A 19,600-nucleotide genomic window follows, 5' to 3' on the forward strand; every position below is an offset into this window, starting at 1 on the left:
TATTCCAGGACAAAGTTGAATAATAATGGCGACAACGCATCACCTTGTTTCAGGCCATTCTCGACGTGAAAGCTTGTGGCCAAAAAATTTCCTACCCGGACTTTACTTTGGGATTCATTTAAACATGCCTTAATTGATCTAATTAGCTTTCCGGTATTTCAAATTCTGTAAGAATGTTGTACAATGTTTCTCTCCTAACCGAGTCGTACGCCTTTCTAAAATCAATAAATAGATGATATACCGGGGTATTGTATTCCAACTTTGTTTCGAGTATTTGGCGAATGGTAAATATTTGGTTGATAATTGATCGATTTCGTCTAAATCCACACTGATAATCTCCAATAATTTCATCTGTGTATGGGGTCAATCTTGCTAATAGAATGTTTGAAAGGATTTTATAGGATGTTGACAGAAGAGAGATGCCTCGATAATTATTACGGTCAGTTTTGTCGTCTTTCTTGTGGATTGGAACAATGATGGATTCTTTCCACTCTTGAGGCAATTCTTCCTTGTAGATAAGGAGAATGAGTTAGTGTATCTTGTTCCACAATTTTTCGCCTCCAGCTAAAATTAACTCAGCCGGAATTTCGTTTACACCGAGATATTTGTGTTTCTTCAATTTCTTTATAGCGATTTCTACTTCTATTCGGTTTGGTTCTGGAATATACGTTTCTGCGGTGTGTATCTCCCTTTCTCCACGCACATTAGTTTTTGCTGCGTGTTAAGGAAATCGTCAAAGAAATCTTTCCATCTATTTAAAATGCTATCTGTATCACTGCGAACTGTTCCATCAGCTTTCTTTAATATAAGCACAAGGTTGATAGCCTTTCTTAAATTCGTTGATCCCTTTATACATGTCCCGAATGTTTTTATTTTTACTATTATCTTCAAGTTCCTAAATTTTAGCTTTTAAAAAATCGCGTTTCTTTGTTCTAAAAGTTTTGGAAGTTTCCTGCCTGATGTCTACGAAATTTTGTGTAGTTATTTCATTTGGATTTTGTAGCCAACGTAATTTTGCCTGTTTTCTCTTTTCTGCTAGTTCGAGCCATGGTATGTTTCTACGTATTTCCGCGTGTCCCAATTTTTCTTTTGAGAGAGGATGCTTCGTAAGTAAAGAAAAGAATTAAATTGCTGGAATATTTTTCTCCATAATCCTAAGGTTACATCTGTTGTAGTAAAGAGTATATGACATGGGTCAGATTTCTGTAACGATTCCAGTAATGTTATTGAGATCAAGGGCGCCGATCCTGGGGAGGTCGGGGGAGGGGTAGCAAAGCTCACGTGGAACCCCTGTATTTTTATGAATACGTATTTTCTCTTGTTATATGTATTGTTTTATGCATTTTTAATGAATGCCCCCCCCTAAAGTTACAGAGAAATCGACGCCTTGATTGAGATTATCATCATTTTGCTCAGAATATTGTTGCGTCTTACATAATTGATATTCTTTCTTCATAGTTTTGGGTAAGTCATTATTTATATTATTATATTATTATAAAACAATTTTAACGTGGATCTTTGTGGATACCTAATTAGAAACATACCAATTATAAATATGCATGTATTCAGATTTCAGAATGTGTTCACGGCAGTGATTTGCAATACTGATATGTACTACTACTTCATCTACATCGCCTAATATATAATATACCCTAAAATAGTTGATCAGATTCATCTACCGTAATATGAGTTTCATTTCCCTTCTCTAGAATAAGCCTCAAATCTGCCCACCTTCCAATGTTGAAGACAACCAATGGCGTATTTACGATTTTGTTTCGAGAGGCTATGCCCAACACAAGGAAGGAAGTGGGCAATTGCCCACCTGAGTTTGAGAATTAAATATATTTTAAATTATGCATAAATTGAAGTTATAATGGCAAGAATTGCAGACCGATAAATCCTATATGATATGATACGAAACTTTATTCTATTCATACAGAAAAAAAAGGAAGCATCCTCTTGGCCTTCCTAATTTCCCGGGCTAATTATTCCCCCGTTTTGATTTGCTTCAATTCAAGAATTTCCTTCTTTTAAAAATAACTAAACGATATAATTTTTCCTTTGTTATAATAACTCAAGTCCTGTCATGTTGATATCCGCGCAAGTTGGTGTGGAACACCAGTTTCGCTTATCAACTCCCCTTAGTTTTGGTGTTACTGATGACGTCCGAATTGAATCACAACTAACAGTCGATAAAATATGATAGACAAAATGAAAGAAAGTAACGTCAAGAAAAAGAAGCAGAAATGTAGAAAGAACGAAATAAAGAACAAAAGGACGCAGTTCTTACATGAAATGCAATTTGACAAATACAGTATTATTTCTGAACAAAGAGCATAAGAAAATGGAAAGAAGGGTTATTGTTGTACGTGGAATGCGAAAAACTAACAAATTTATTTCGTGGGGAGCTTGAGCCCGATAGCCTCCTAAATACGCCACTGAAGAAAATTCTGCTCCGCTGATCCTTCATGTGGGACATCTTGACATTTGTCCTTTAGCTACATGTCTATATCAACACACACATTGGTCACATTTCAATATCGATCATGCGACCCCACTAGAGACATTCATTTAGTTTACCCAGTTTCTTAGTGAGCCCCCTTGCACAATTTCAACTTTGCCTCAGTTGTTGCATCCTTATTGATATACAACCATGCACATCATATTGTATCGGTTTGAGGGAATATTATTGGTGAATTTGCAATGCCTTTCATGTTCTTGACGCTAATCCTTACATTTCCGACGCTTTGAACTCATGTTTAGTTAGTATGAGTGCATTTCTGGGCATTTTCGTTACGTGTTTCAACACATGTGAACCACCCTGCTTCATCTGTTGTGCTCTACCGACACTCCAGATGTCTTTCTAGAGCATTTGGGTACAAATTCGCTACACTTAATACTCAGAACGTCACTGTTGGCCAGCATCCGTATCTGGCGATTATGCAATCACTCACAACGGGCATGAAGGTGTCCGCCATTTTGTATTTGTTCCAGATATCGACTTAATACAAACGAATTATTGTTACCTGGTAGAAACCCTATCAATTCATATCCATTTAGACCAATTTTCATTTGGCAGATTATCCAGGACTCCCTACGTTCCTTTGAGGAATCCCTTGCGCGTGCATGGTAGGATTGTGAAACATGCAAAATTCAATACAGCAGGTATGACTTCTTTAGTGAATTTTTTACCCGCCCTCTTTACGTTGGATAGTTTCCGAACTATTGGCGTTCGAAAGTCATTTTCCCACGCCTTCGGCACCTTGTAGATCCGAAACTATGTCCGATAGCCGAAAGTTTAACAGAACTTTTTTTTCTTGTCTCAGTGTCAGGAGTCACCTCGCAAGAGTTGTAACACTTGTTTTGCAACACCCGATATATATATATATATATATATATATATATAATATGGGAACGGACTTACCCGCCCCCCCCCCCCAATGTTGAAGACATATTTGCGCCGATGCTGGTGTGAATGAGGCAAACCCAGGAAAACCTCACACAGGATGACTGATTTGAAAAGGCTGTGACATCTTTTCAACCGAACGCCCCACTAGCAATCGAACTCAGGATCGCTCGCAAAAAAGGTGAGAGCGCTAGCGTTTACACTACATGGGATCACTTCTACAAAATAGAAATTAGAGCAACGTGAGGCCATTCTGGAACGGGAAAATTATGGTAAGGAGCTATAGTTTCTATGTATTTAAGTTTTACAGCTCAATTCAGTATAATAGGATATGTGTTATTTAATATAACATCTACACAAGGGAAGCATAACTGTTTTAAAAGGAAAAAGTTTTAAAAATGCTTCCACTTACCGTATGAGGATTTTTAAAAACTTTTCCTGTCTTTAATTTTTAAACCAGTCATTTGTTATTTACTTTTTTATTTTTTCAGTAAAAGCGCTATAAAATATTATTTTCCCCTATTACAATAAACGATATGATTTGCCAGTGATACTGCAACTGAACTATTTCGTTATACGACACGGACAATTCAGTTAGCGTTCTTTTTTAATTAAAATGTAAAATTGGAAGAGGAAAATGTATCAAAATAAGTATTATTTTAACTCTGTTTAGGGTCTGCTAAATTTGGATGTGTGTAAACATTTGTTACATAGATACCTACATTACAGCTGAAGAACTTATTTCTCCATGTTGATGAAGTGAAGGGACTTTTTTTTGCCCTTTTACCCTTAATGGACATGAACATGGCGGAAGTAGACAGTGACATGGCAGGTAAAATGTACAAATGGGCTTTCAGGTGTAAAGGTGAACTTTCCTCAATAGATCTGGATCGGATTTGGACTGAGAAATTGCTAGTCACGTTGTGCCTTTAGCAAGCTTTTTAATGTAGCTGACAATATAGGCATTTGCAATTTTCCAAGATTCAAATAAACTGATGCCTCAGAGTTTTAAAATCTATTTAGGAGTTTTCATATTTAAAACATTCTTAATTTTTTTTCTTATTTAAAATGTACAATAAAAATTATAATAATCGTTTTTACTGTCAGCCATCTTTATTCATAACCTTCTTGTAAATGGAAATATAAAACATTAAAAAATACAATTTTAAATGCCTACCACAGGCCTATAACATGATAAGTTGAAATTCAGTTCAGTATGAATACCATAGAAGCTAGGAGACGTTGCCATAATTCTCCTAACGTTTGGGCAGTTTTGGAAATTGCAAGTTAACAAAACAAATCTCAAATTTCTCTTACAAGGATTTGAGATTCTTCTCTTAATTCATGGAAATAATATAGAAGTAAAAGTATAATTATTATGGTATTTGTCACAATTAAAACAAAACGTTTTATTTTGGGATATAAGGAGTTGAAGTTAAGATTTACATTTACCTGTAGTAATTGCCCCACCTCACCAAACCTTTGCTATATTTGGAAACCAGGACCCAACGTGGTTTCATCTGCTCATTCTCTCCCTTTCCTCTTTATAATGTCTTTCTTATGGCTTCACACTTGGGTATCTCTGTTAGGATACCATACACATTTTCAGAGTAAATTCTCATTCTCTTCTACGTATACTTTCCTTATTTTAGCATCTACGTTTTTATTACACTTCTTCATTACACAAATCTTGTCTTTCATTTCAATCGCTACTACAGCACCATTTTACATGTGTATTCACGTACATTTATCATTCCCATGCTGTTGTTTCTTAATCATCTTCCTTTATACTTTTGCTCTTTTTAAACCAATCCAAATTATGTGTCCATTCTTAAAGCTGATATTCTTCATTATTTTATCTATTCTGATTTATTAATATCGTTTAGTATTGTAGTGTGCAATATTTGATTTATTAATATTCCCAGTGTGCTCTAATATTTGTGTAAATTAAAGTGTATGTATATGGGAAACATGCCTCCATGTTTATGGTGCAGGTCACACATTGTCTAAAGGAAGTTTTGAACAGGAACGTAGATGACCCAGAAAAATTGGTTATTATCATTAAACCGCAATTGTCCCGAAACATTTGCTCATGTTGTTCATATTCTTGGAAGCTTTATATCCCCATTCCAGCACCGGGACTGTATGAGACGTGGATATTCAGTTTAAGGTGGAATTCAAACCACTGTAATGAGTTCAATATTCCTGCACCGGGAATCGAACCTTGAATCACGTGAACCGAAGGCGCATACACTAGACACTAGATCTATGGGAAGAGCTTTGAATTTGTTGCTCCACTGAAACAGAGAATGGAAGATTTTTCCGGCTATAGTATGGATCTCGTAATTTGAAGACAAAGTTTCACAATGTGATACGAAATACGTTTGTTACATGTACAGTAAAACCTGTCTTTAGAGGAATCAAACGGGACTCGCAAAATTTTCCGTCAAAGATAGGTTTCCTGTTAACGAAGGTTACCTATGCAAAAAAAATGCATTCACACAATAAACATACTAAAATAAAATAAGATGCTGTACTTATCTAGTCAATTTTCAGAATTTCTTTCTACTACGAATTAATACACGCAAAAGTTAACAATGAACAGAAAAAATACTGTACACGCTTTAACTTAATTTTCCAATAGTCAAGGAGAATTTTCTATACGTATCGATGCTTGTCTGCTCAACTTTACACAAAAACCACACTAAGCATATCAGTGTCATTTCAACATGAGGCAAATATTTCAGTTTCTTTAAACTTTTGACCAAATCTTGGCAAGTTTTTAGCCTACACTCTTCTTTCAACTCAATGCCAACTTCCAATTTTCAACTCAACTTTTTCTGCTTCTTTCACTTCGTCTTCTCCTTTCAGAGTTTCTTTATATATATATATATATATATATATATATATATATATATATATAATTATCAATTTAAACATGTAGATCCATTATGTCTGCTTCGGTTTGCACATCACTGTCTATTTTTTTAAAAAATATATCCAACCTCTCATAGGATGTCTAAAAGAATTCTAAATGTTGCACTCCGAAACTTGAAATTTTCCGTTAAGAAGCTTATTTTGATTTTCGTTCTCTGTGTAATACAGTTTCCCCTCAATGAAGGGAATTTAACACGATTTTTGCCAGTAAATTCATGAGACTGTGAAATTTTCCATTTAACACAAGTTCCCATTTAATAAAGGGCTCGTTGAAGAAGGTTTTACTGTATTAATAACAGTAACATCTGTTTTTGCATAATTTAACGACAGAAAGGTAGTATGTTTCCAACAACCTGAAGTATTTTTTTTTTTTACTACAAATTTTACAGTATGCAGTAAGACATACAACATGTGCTGTTGTGAAGCCGTTAGTAAATGATATGGAAGAATAACGGATGGGTATCTAAGAGTCACATAATAGCAATTTATTTATTTATTGGTGAATGTTCTGATCATCAACATACAATTTCATAATGCACTTTGTATAACTACAGTTCATATTTGTTACTGCCGTCCATTACCTACAGTAGCTTTAGACGTTTCTTGCAGATACCTGCTATTACCTTTATTTTCCTTGCTGTATACGTACTTTCTAGCAACACACTCGCTCATTATGTTAGAGAAGTTTCCGAAAAGAGGGAAGAAAACCAGGATTTTAGATACAACCACTTCATTAAGCAAATCCTAACCACAACTAGGAAGCGTCTTTCCCTTTCTTCCTTCCCCTCAACCCTCAGCTGTAGGAAAAATATGGTTCCCCAAACATCTCTTCCTTCCTTTGATCATTTAGTCTGCTTCTGATGTTCATTAAAAACCTTCTTGTTTCTTTTCTTTCCCTTTATTAGAAGGGATTTTGAGGTAACACTCTTTCCACACAAAATGGTTCGTTCAGGTTTTTCTTTAATACAGCTGCATCACTGCAACATTACAGTAAGTGTTACGATGTAGAGGGATTGCTCTCTATAGAAAATGGTGCCTTTTATACTGTCTAAAAGAAATCGTATTCAACTACCTGTGAAAGCATTTCCTGCAAAGCATGTTGTGCTGTTGTGCTTTAGAAAATGTTTCATGTTTGTAGAATTAAATCTAAACATGTGCTTTTATTTATAATCTTTTATACTGAAAAACAAATATTGCTACCAGCTGTTTCGATATTAAATTAAATGAAATATTTCAGCTTAACGTCGCACGTTTGTACCCTTTAGACTTAGGAAAACGGATGAAGAAAACTCACAGACACGATGTTGAAAATGAAATGAAATGAAATCTTTAAGTTTTACGACCCACGCTTATGCCGGTTAGGCTAAAGGAGACGGTGGTGATCAGAGATGAATGAAATGATGGAATGAAGAAAGTGGGAGGAAACGGGAGAACCCTGAGAAAACTCACGAGCAAGGTGTTTGTCCACCACAAAGTCCACACGGCACGAGCTGGGATCGAATCAGGGACCCCAAGCACCGGAGATGAACGCTCTACCACTGACCCACCGCGCCCTCCAAACACAATGTTGTCCACCACAAAATTACCTGGCAGTGGTCGAACCAGCGCTCTAAAACTGAGCCAGTGTGCCCCCGAAAGATGTTTCTAAACACACCTTTTCCAGAACTCTATAATAATCCACCAATATTTGAAATTACAATGTTATATTTCGTATGACTTCAGTAGTTCTATCAACCCTTTCATCGCTCTTGAGTGCTTTAGCAGTTCTCACAAGTATGTGATCAAACTTCTGCTGAAACTGCTATCGTTGAATTACATACCAAAACTCAACTGATCGGCTTCATGACCTAGATTGAAAACTTGGTAAGGACAATGCAGACTAATTGAAATACGGCATGGAATTCAGCTACAGCAATCGGCAACAGTATAGTCATGTACTTCTTACAATTGCTATAGCACTCAAGAGGAAGCAATGCAGTCACATGCGGATAAAAACTGCTATAGTAGTCGACATTAAGCAATGCAATCACGTATTTAAGAGAACAGATGTAGCAGTCGACAGCAAGCAATTCAGGCACATACTTGTAAGAACTAATATAGCAATCGACAGCAGTGTAATCACATACTTGTGAGAATCCTATAGCATTCAACAGCAGTTCAGTCACACACTTGGAGAACGACTACAGCAATTGGCAATACAGAAGGGTTAGTAGAAGGATGAGTCACAAATCTTGCAATATTCTGGTACACAAAATACCTGCATTATTGCAAAACAATCACAAAACAGGTTAACGTTCAAAGTATAGTTTCTCGTATTAGAGTGGTTGCAGTCATCTTTCTTCCAATTTCTCAATTCTACATCGATGCCACGTTTTGTCCTGAATGGTAGTGCTGTTTTCATTCACGTTGATTGGTGAAGCATTGTGATTCAGGAAGTATGCCAAAGACCAAAACAGGTAGTATCTGAAGAGGAGGCGTCAGGAATATATGCCAAGTATGGGATCAGTTCGATGTCTTTAAGTTCACGATGTTTTTTTATATGAAATTTGGGAGTCGAGTATGCTCTTGGGTTATTCTGTCGCAGCAGGGCGCATTTTCGGTTCACCAATGGAGTATTGTTTAGCCCAGTGCAACATGCAACCGCTACAAATGCTCGGAATAAAGGTCAATATTGATGATAGAACGGTTAGGAATGAACTTAAAGTGAATTGTCCGTATAGTTCCACCACACATACATTTTATGCTCAAAACTCCGCTGTTTGGAGACTGGTTCTGAAGCTTGGCCCTTGCTCAACCTCTATTTTTGCACATTTTCGAAAAAAACACCCAATTTTTGTCGCATGTGACAAGTTTTTTCAGGAAATGCATATCACGCGAATTATGCAGTAGTTGCTGGCGCAATGCACTTTTCTCTAGATCTGAGCTGGAGTCAACTCATGGGGCAAAATGCGACAGCTCCTAACGGTTTCCACAACTCAGGCGTTCATGAAAGTGACGCACTACAGTGGACTAGGACACGCCGAGTTTGTTTAACAACCATCGTTTACTGGTGGATGGATTTTCCTCGATGGCGTATCGTATGATCTCCGAATCCGCTGCGGTCGGACCTTAGCCGATCTTTGACATTTTTACAACCTGTACGACATTTCTGGAACTAACAAGTTGCTATGTTGTAGTTCACTGCACCTTCCTCTTACGGATGACAAATGTTTTGTTTTGCTGCAGCTGTGTTATGTGCGGAGTTCGAACTCATACATTAACAGTTTACGTATCAAACGTTGTTGAGCACTTACCGTCATTACCATTAAGCCTCCATGTGAAATAGTCCGTTTGGCACACTACCCCTCGGACTTACTTACTAGGCATTCTCAATGATATATCAGATGGAATACTTTATTTTAAATTTTCGGATGGGCTCATATGTCCCAATGATAGATAGATCCGTGTGGGGGTAAACAGAACGCTCCACCTGAAATCTTCCTGTCTGTTCCTTTCTTTCATCCTTTTATCTTCAGTCCTTTGTGTATTTGAACCACTCTGTATAATGAACCAAAACCAACGATCAATACTTCAATTTTTTAAAATGATTTTTGTTCTATAAAAACTGCTAAAGAGTATAGTTCCTAAATGATGAAATGAATATAAGCGTGATCATAAAAGAACAAATGGAAAAAGATATATATATATATATATATATATATATATATATATATATATATATATATATATATATATATATATATATATATATATATATATATATATATATATATATAGTATTATCCTCTAAATTTTACAGTTATTGGTTAGTGATAAGAAGAACTGAGGAGGAATGTCGGAGCAAAACCAAGCAGAAGAGAAACAAAGAGAAATTAGAATTCTCTAATCCATTTTGCGGTTACAAGTTCTCTGGCAAGACATCTAAAGTAATTACTCCAAATTATGCATAATTAGTGAAACTCAGAGAGTGGCTTTCCGGAATTCTCAATTTTTGTCTCTGGAGCAATTGTTACCGTATTGGAATTTTGTTGAATGAGGGTGCTTGCCTGCAGAATGTAAGTTTAGTACTTCACGATCTTCTTTTTTCACTCTTAGCATCTGATTGCCGAAACTTGTAATTAAAAGCGCATAGTGATATCCACTACAATCAAATACAGATAGGTATTTTAAAATAATACAAATTTAAATATATTTAAATGAAAAAATATGTACTATAATGTACATAAATGAAATCAAGCGTAATTTTGTATTACATCATCACCCTCTCGGCTGGTCTCATGGTTGCCGCTGGAAATACCCGAATGGTCTTGGGCCTTTGGATCAAGAGGCGTAATTCGTCGGAGCTTTCGGTCCTTCTGAAGAGTATAGATCTCTAACTGTCAATGATATTTCCGTTTCTGTCTAGTTCGATAGTCACAAAACGTTCAAGAAAGTTCCACTGAAGCAACAAACAAGTATTTTTAGTGGCTAGCGCGTCCATACAAGCAGAAAACAGTCTCATATGTAATGCTTACTTTGCTGCAATAATTTAAAAATTGCTCTCCTTACTGCTCACTGTTTTTGTTTATATGTATTATACATACTTTGATTTTAGTTTGTTTTAACTTCATGCAGGCCTGCAACCAGAGAGGGGGGCTAGGGGGTCTGGCCCACCCTAAACTTTTCGTGGCCCCTATTAAAATGCTAGGTTTGTATGTTTGTCCGCTATCCTTTCGACTACGAGATCTCGAAAATTGTAAGTGCTAGAAACTTGCCGTTTTTACTAGTAGATTCCATATTTTGTGCAGATTGTCCACTTCTCATCCAAAATTTCAAAAATTGTATCGTTATTGTTCTATTGAACATTTTAGGGGTCGTTTGGAGCCCATAAGATTAACATTGTTGCAGGTTGAAACTACGGTGTTAGGCAAACAGTAGAGAAGTTACGTATGGCGGATTGACGGACATTGCAGGCGCTTTGCTTATATCCGAATGGCAAACTCTATTGCATGCTGGCAACTTCAAGGCCTGAAGAGACGCAATGAGGTGTACTCTGACGGATATGAATTTATTAGAAAAAATATTTCCACTTGATATCGTGTTAATTCTAGAAATTTGACACAAACTCACTCCAACATCTATAGATAGGAATTCACTTCCTTTGTGAGTCTCCTATCTTTTACTTGTGTAAGGAAACATGCACAGTGGGAAGAGATTCATGGTCATAACAGAACGATGCGCTAAGTAGACAGCGCAGGTTCAGCTAGTATTTTAATTGAACAAAATTTGAAATTTAAGAGTACTTTTCTGCTATATCTCATTACAGTATCATTTTTCAAGCGTTATAATGAAGAGCGTAAACAGAATGTATTTTAATATCAGTCCCACTTTTAGTAATTTTGTATTATTTTCATACTGTATACGAGATGTGTTCAGAGAGAAACCGAATTTTTGCTATAATATCTTTATTGCTCATTGTAAAACATTTTAAACACTCTCCCTTCTACTGGCAACTCGACGTTTCTTCCATTTTAGGACAGCTTCCTGGAACGCGCTTTCTGGGGTGACGCGTAGGCCACATAGTCCTGAATCTCCTCTATGGTTTGTAAACAACGTACTTTCAAAGGGGTTTTAAGTTTAGAAAACAGAAAAAAAAGAAGTCTTAAGGAAATTTTCGTTGCCATTTGTAGAGGCAAGCAGTTCCTGACTAACTTCAATACAGTTCTGTTTTGGATCGTCTATCAACAAACGCGGTACGAACTTTGCACTGACACGACGCATCTGAACGTTTTCAATCCAAGTTTCATGGCATATTCTTATGCTGATGCTCATTTCGTTAGTAACTTCCTCAACAGTTAAACGACAATTTTCATAAATCACATCACGAACTCTCTCGACATGATGATCATTTCTTGATGTGGAAGGTTGTCCAGTCCTGGGATCATCACCGACGAACATTCTGGCCTTTTCAAAACGTTTAAACCACTCATTGTACTGTGATCGACTCATATAGTCTTTCCCATATGCTTGATTAAAATTTTTACCAAGTTTGTAGGAAAATTTCACTCACACACGTTGTTCCTCAGGGTCTTTCACTATGTTCCTATGTTCCATTATTGGCACTATGTCAATAATTCGAGGAACAAATTATACACTTGCCCACTTCAGCGGCTGTAGCTCGCAAAGTAATGGTCATAACAAAACACGGTTAATGGTAATTTGTTGTCTAAACCTGCCGCTAGGTGCGCTCAGCAGCCGCAACGCGCTTCCTCTGCCGATTGGCACGCTACTTCAAAAGTTCAGTTTGTTTTCGAACACACCTCGTACTTTGTATACTTACAAATGAATTGTTTTTACTGCATTTTCTCGAAAACGGAGCATAAGTTTATACACTCATGCATATTATTTTGTTTACCTCAGTAAGTTCTATAAATTCGTAAATGTCCCATCTTTGGGCGTTGTTCATCGTTGAATGCTGATAAATATGCAGACTTGGTTATCAATATCTATATATGTTTCAGCATTTCTTTGTGAAACTTTAAACAGTTTTGCATTTCTTTCATCTCAAAGCCATTACACCCATACATATGGTGATGCTATCATCATCATGTAAATTGCAGAACTGTATTAGTGAGCAAAAGAATGCAAATTCATTTACCATTTCTTCTGCATTACTCGAAACAATTGAGAATTATGTATGCCTACAAGGAAACAGATGACTCGTTACTAGTGAAGCAATACCATTCAAAGTCAAAAGGAATACAAGCGTATATTATCTAAAAAATTAAACGAAATGCATACATATGAAGCTTTGGAAAAATGGAATAGAATATATATCTATATATATAAAAGAGAACGTACAAATCCTTTGTGAACTCATCACGCTAATACGGCTGAACCGATTTCTTTCATTTTTGGGGGGTTGTTAGGATTTGGACCCTAGATGGTTTTTATCATATCACTTTAATTTTTAATTACCAGTGTCTTGAGATAATGGACCATTCAAGTCTCCATAGTTCATCATAGGTAAAAATAAACGTATGTATATGCAACCCGCATGAGCACGTGACTCGGCGGGTTAACATAAATGACAGGCGATGCAATTTGAAAGCGAAAAAGTAAAAATTATCTAAGTAACAAAGTTTATTGCGTTCCGGGGTGACCGCAGCGAAGCGGGGTGAACGCTGCTAGTATATATATATATATATATATATATATATATATATATATATATATATATATATATATATATATATATAGGTGTGTATGTGTGTGTGCGTGTTCGTGTGTGTGTGTGTGTGTTCGCTCCTAGCAGCAGAAAGTGACAAACATGCAGTATGCTAATACTTGCAGATAAATTCATGGTAAGGAAAAGGAAAAAGAGTGGCAGAAACAAATGAGGTTGGAGACATCATAGAGAAAAAGCTAATGAGACAGATATGAAACAAAAAAAAAATACAATTGTTCATGTAGGGGAGAGAGGGGGTACTACAAATGACGAACTAATTTAGGAATCCGAAGGAAAAAAAAAACATCAAAGAGGCTGACTTTTAAGCCTTAACCCTCCCAGAGTGTTGGAACTACGTAGGAATGTCCAATAATATTCTTTTGTACTACATTCAGTAGTATATGTATAACCTTTTTTAAAAAATCTATGAATAGGTCTTCTTCTTCCTATTTTTTAATTTTTTTTTTTTTTTTTTTTTTTTTGCTGGAAATAAATGAAGGAAAAATAGGATCGTTGGCATTTTGCGTATCACATAGACTCAAGAGATACTAACAATTCATTTTGGCTCGTCCCCTACTTTTTCTGCACGCTCGCCTGTGTGTGTGTGTGTATATATATGTATGCACTTTGATGATCACCCCCCCCCCTCTCTCTCTCTCTCTCTCTCTGAGCGAACCGCACCACCCGCTAGTACAAAAAGGGGATGCCGCAGAACACACGAAACACAGAGAGAATAAGAGAGAGGGTGGGAGAAAAATCATACACCAAAACAACAACACATTTGCATAGTGGCTGTACGCAGTAATGAAAGCATCCAGCATAAAGGTGAGCTGGTCTGACAACAGATGCACACAGGCGTAAATTACGAATTTAAATACAGGCGAAAAAATGAAGAGGGGCGGCAGTGAATAAAAAGTAACTTCGAAAACACACATACAAAGAGAGAAATAATAAACTGCAGCCTAAAAGTCAGAACTCTGTCTCCCCATTTCTCTCTCTCTCTCTCTCTCTCTCTCTCTCTCTCTCTTTCTCTCTCTCCATCCAGACACAATCATAAAATAAAACATAGTTTAGTAAACATGCAGCTACGAAGCGCATTCTGCATGAACGCATGACGTAATTACCCAAGTTATATATGTGACAGCAATACGAAAAGCTGATTTTAGTAATTACTCTCCGCTGACATAAGCAAAACAAGTGAATAACGAATGCAAAATCGACAACAAGAGAAAGACGATTCGAGAAATAATAACAGAAACACAATGTATCATACAAACTTCATTTGGAAGTATATTTAAAAATATTATAAAAAGAGAGGTCCGTCTGCAATTCCCTTAATTAACAGAAAGATAGTTTTCACGCCTAAATATGGCTATCACTACAATTAACAGTAATGTATTACTAGAGTTTTTAGTAGGTATACGCTCGAGCAGGGGTGCACCTACTTGGAGGGTCTACCAGATCCGGACCATCCCTTCAAAAGAAACCTCGCAATTTGACATACATGTGTACATTTTCTTAATGCATTTATTCTTGCTTAGCAGAGAAATAATAGTGTAGCATAAAGATTTGGTCTAATTGTACTCTTTTTTTTTCTTATAAAAGTAATTTATTTCTATCATTTTTTCTGAGAATATAGATGAAGTACTTAATTACTTATCGTGTTTTCGAGTGTAAAATAAAACTGGCTCAATACAACATAAATGTAGCATCTTATAGCATCAGATCGCCGCAAAAGAATGGATTCTGCTCAACAATTGTAGTATTGGATCGTCCAAGGAACTTTGGACCCCTTCTAATAAAACTTTCTAAGTACGCGCCTGCGTTCGAGCATTTTCAGAAATATAGCATACATCCAGCCTTATGACTTCCATTTCATCCCTGGTTTAAAGTAAATATATGTGCTGAATCGGGATTTTCTCAACCTGGTGGTCTGAAAGGGATGCGAGAAACAGAAAATGTAATTAGGATCTAGTTGCGGAAGAAATATTTTTAAATATTATTTTTGAATTTCTTATTTTGATAGATATAATTTAATTCCCCATGCTTATCGTCAAACTATTACTCATATTCCTGTATAATAAGGCTGTACGAGAATATATTTCCTGCAACTGTAAACGATAGGCAGCAATAATCAACTCTGGTAGACAATATAAAGAATCACCCACTATAAGTTTCAATTTCCGTCCGGTAGATGTCAACCGCTGGAGGATGTGTACTGCCATCTAATGGCGAAATATGCAACTCTATTATATTTAAAGGTAACATAATTAAAGAATTCGCATTACTTCAAGAGGTATGTATAAGGAGTAACGGACAGACGTAAGTCACCGTTATCCATTAGATTATTATCGGAATGTATCCATTAACAAGCTTAGCCGATATAATCGTCCTAGCTATCTATTACAAAAAATACGAATAAAAAATTCGTATCCATTCAAAAGTTATTGTGTAAAGTAACGGAAGGACAGGTGTAGTAGTAAATAACACAATTTCTTAAATCTTACTGCGTGATTCTAATAAAAAAAATAGCTTATTAGAAACCGCTGATTACTTATAAGGGTCATTAGCAAGGGAATGTGATCAAAGGTGGACCGTAATATGAAAATGTTTATAAAGCTTGTCGAACTATATAAATATTAGGTAGATATAAGCCGTATACCCCCTTATACCTTGTCTCCAAATAGCTTGTATATATCTGTTGAGAGTATATCTATCAAAGTTGAAACAAAACTAACAACGATAGACACAATCTGCTATTTAACATTATATTTCTTTCTTACGTATTATTGTATAAAGGTAAATAAATAAACATTTTTTCCAGGAGTACCAAAGAGTGACATACACCGAGTTATTAAAAATGATTGATTACATTTCATAAATTCACTGCAGCTTAATTATTGGACATATTGTCTTAAAACTTTGCCGACATATTGAAAAGCTCAAAAATTGAATTTGTGTTGCAGGTTCACTTCTGATTCCTGCCACAAGAGCGCAGCAGTGAGCATTTATTGAAGACGGCGACAGGCACCGAGAAAGTTTCTGTTGTGCTCGAGTTTCATTTACGTCTGTCTGTACTAACAGTCCAACGACACTTCTGAACGAGAAGTTCAACAAAGATCCACCAATTGCCAAGTCCATTTGTCGATGGTATGCACAGTTTACAGTTTCAGGATGCCTCTGTAAGGGGAAATCAAGTGGTCGGCCTACAGCGACTGAAGAAATGGTCATGGTGGGGATGATTAACAATTCCTGTCTCGCCTCCACGCTCTCCAGACTTAACCCTATGCGTTTCTTTTTGTGCGTGGTTATCTGAAAGGTACAGTGTTTACGCCTCCTCTACCAACAAACCTAAAAGAACTGAGAACTCGCGTGAAGAGTACTTTCCAACGGATTGATAGGGGACATGCTGTACTGAGTGTGGGAAAACTTGATTATTGACGTGATATTTGCAGAATTGGTAGGGGGCACATATAAAGAAATTGTAATATGCCAGTAAAAAAAAAAAAAAACTTTGAGTTTTTCAATACATTTGCAATGTTTAGTGACAAAATGTTAATAATAAAGTTACAGTGAATTTATGAAATGGGGTTCACATCATAGAACTCTGTTTTTCTCAGTAATCTCGTACAACTACCCATGAAAATTAACACATTCGCACATTTTGTTCAGCTCAACGGCATCATCAATTGGTGTATCTGTTCTTTGAATACTTTCTTTGGTTAAACGGTAATACTATTGCAGCAGATTAATTAGAAGAGAAAGAAATACACCGTGAGCATAAAGTCCTACCCTGATTATAAAAAATTATTACGGAATAACCGTTGGACAGAATAATGTAAATTCTTGAGTTGTTGAGTTGATTTTAGTTTAACGTCTCTTTTCAGCAGCGAGGCTATATGAGACGTGGACCTACTGATTAACGTCGAATCCGAACCACATGAGCTCCCGCCGGGAATCGAACCCGGGTCTCCCACGCCAAAGGCGCGTACGCTAACCGCTTAGCCACGGAGGAGCTCATAATGTAAATTCTGGTCCGTTACATAGGTTAGTATTACAAGTTTTCTTTTAAGACCAATAGATGGCACTAGTGCTACCCAAGAGTGACGCAGTACGTTACTTGACGCGAGCACTTTAGTTGGCGAAATGGCATCGAAGCAGAAGAAAGCGCAATGTGTGATGTGGTATCACGAAAGCAAATCGCCCATCAGTGTTCAGCGTAAGTTTGTGACTTCGTATGGCCACACCTGTTGCTGACGTCGAGGAACTGAAGGCTAGGATCCAAGCAGTTGTGGGTACTGTGACACAAGACATGTTACAAAACACCTGACGGGAATTGGAATACCGCTTAGACATTCTCCGAGCTACCAAAGTTGCACACGTTGAAGTGGTCTAACGTAAGTGGTCTTAAGAAAAAAAACAACTTGTAATACTAACCTATGTAACTGACCAGTATTTACATTATTATGTCAAACGGTTCTTCTCTAATAATTTTTTGTAATCAGGGCAAGCCTTTATGCTCACCCTGTATAAAGTTATTCTAAATGATGCTACTTTTAAAGCTTATTTAAGACGCCTAATTTAGCGAGAGTTTGTAGTTCATAGATAAATCTCAAAATTGCAGTAAGTAACCTGTTACTGATAATAGAAACTTATTAATATGCCTAACATCCTATCACTTTTATTTTTTGTGTATTTATTTCTTGTTTTTCTTTTTAACTTACCAATTATTAACAAATGGATGAGTAAAAACTCTTCTCTCCTTTAAAAACCAAATGACACAGCCTCGGTTCTCAGCTACCTGTAAAAGATCAATAAACGTGCATTTTACAAACTACATTATAATATAAAGTAATAAAACAGAAACATTTAAATATAAAGGCATATGTATTTTTAATTAACCCATCAGAATAGTGATGAAAAACTTTAGGCTATTGCTGATGCAGGATAAAATAAACTACTTAAGCTATTCATTAACTTAATACTGGAAAACATAAACGTCCCGTAAAAAGAAAGTTCTAATTTTGTAATCTCATATTACAATATGAAAATTATTTTCATGACGCCATAAAGTAAGTGTAATATATTGGAGCAGGTGTGATTAAGGAAGAACTCCATGTTTTGTCAAAACTGAACTGCTATAGGCATTCTTTCCTTATGTTTGTTTGAAAACTATCCATCGATGCAAGTAATGAAAGCTGTATTACTACGGAACTAGGGCAATGAGTAATACAACTCAATACATTCGATGTTATATGACGAGCACGATACAACTTTTGAAGCTTAAGGTAAACTATTTTGTTTTAGTTTTCAGCACTAAATTGCTAAACAGAAAACGTTAAATTGTTCCGATTCTTAAGGATTTCTTGTAAGTAAATATTATTTAGAAATATAAATATACCATTTAAATTTATCTTAAATCTAAAATATCTATTCTTTAAATTTTCTCTTCAAACACATGAATGGCTGAAATAATTATTGGAAAACACATCCTGCACAACTTTATATGGGTCTTAAGGAATAACTAGGTAATTGAGGTTTTCGTTTCGGCAAGGAGTTTAGTAGCGCCATATTTCATGGACGCAGGAATTGCGGATAAATTATGGTGACTCGATACAGAATACATGAATGAAAATAGTAGACTTCAATTACGTTCATTTCACCGAGAAGATTAATTCATAGTTAGCCTATTTCTGTTTCGCCTACGGCAGTGTAGGCAATTTACCATCCCATGTCTATCTCATCATAGACATCGGCGAAACAGAAATTCCTGTTTAGCCTATTCTTGTTTTACCTAATATTTTGGGAGAGGAAAAAATAAATATTCTAGGGATATTTTCTTATACGACACGTTTCAAAATGATATGAGCGATAAGGAATTGTTCCATGAGCGTTAAAACTATACCGATGATTAAAATTTTATTAAAATATTTTCGAACATATCCTTGAATTCTATTCAGCATTTGCAGAGTAGTTTGAAATTCTTCCATGTAGGAGAGTGGCAAGTTGCAAGATGGCTGCCTATGGAGTGAGTTAAGAACTATGCGTCT

General features: G+C 36.1%; 1 protein-coding gene across 1 annotated transcript in view; it reads right to left on the minus strand.

Moving 5' to 3' along the window:
* LOC145683954 (uncharacterized) overlaps window positions 1-19,600 on the minus strand; it is a 434,748-nt gene that overhangs the window by 32,101 nt on the left and 383,047 nt on the right. Inside the window, exon 3 of the mRNA XM_081755670.1 lies at window positions 18,275-18,351. The gene's annotated coding sequence lies outside the window, so the exon portion shown is untranslated. The remainder of the gene's footprint in view (window positions 1-18,274; window positions 18,352-19,600) is intronic.

This window comes from Thermobia domestica, chromosome 4, assembly GCF_964235325.1.
Source record: "Thermobia domestica chromosome 4, izTheDome1.hap1.1, whole genome shotgun sequence".
NCBI lineage: Eukaryota > Metazoa > Arthropoda > Insecta > Zygentoma > Lepismatidae > Thermobia > Thermobia domestica.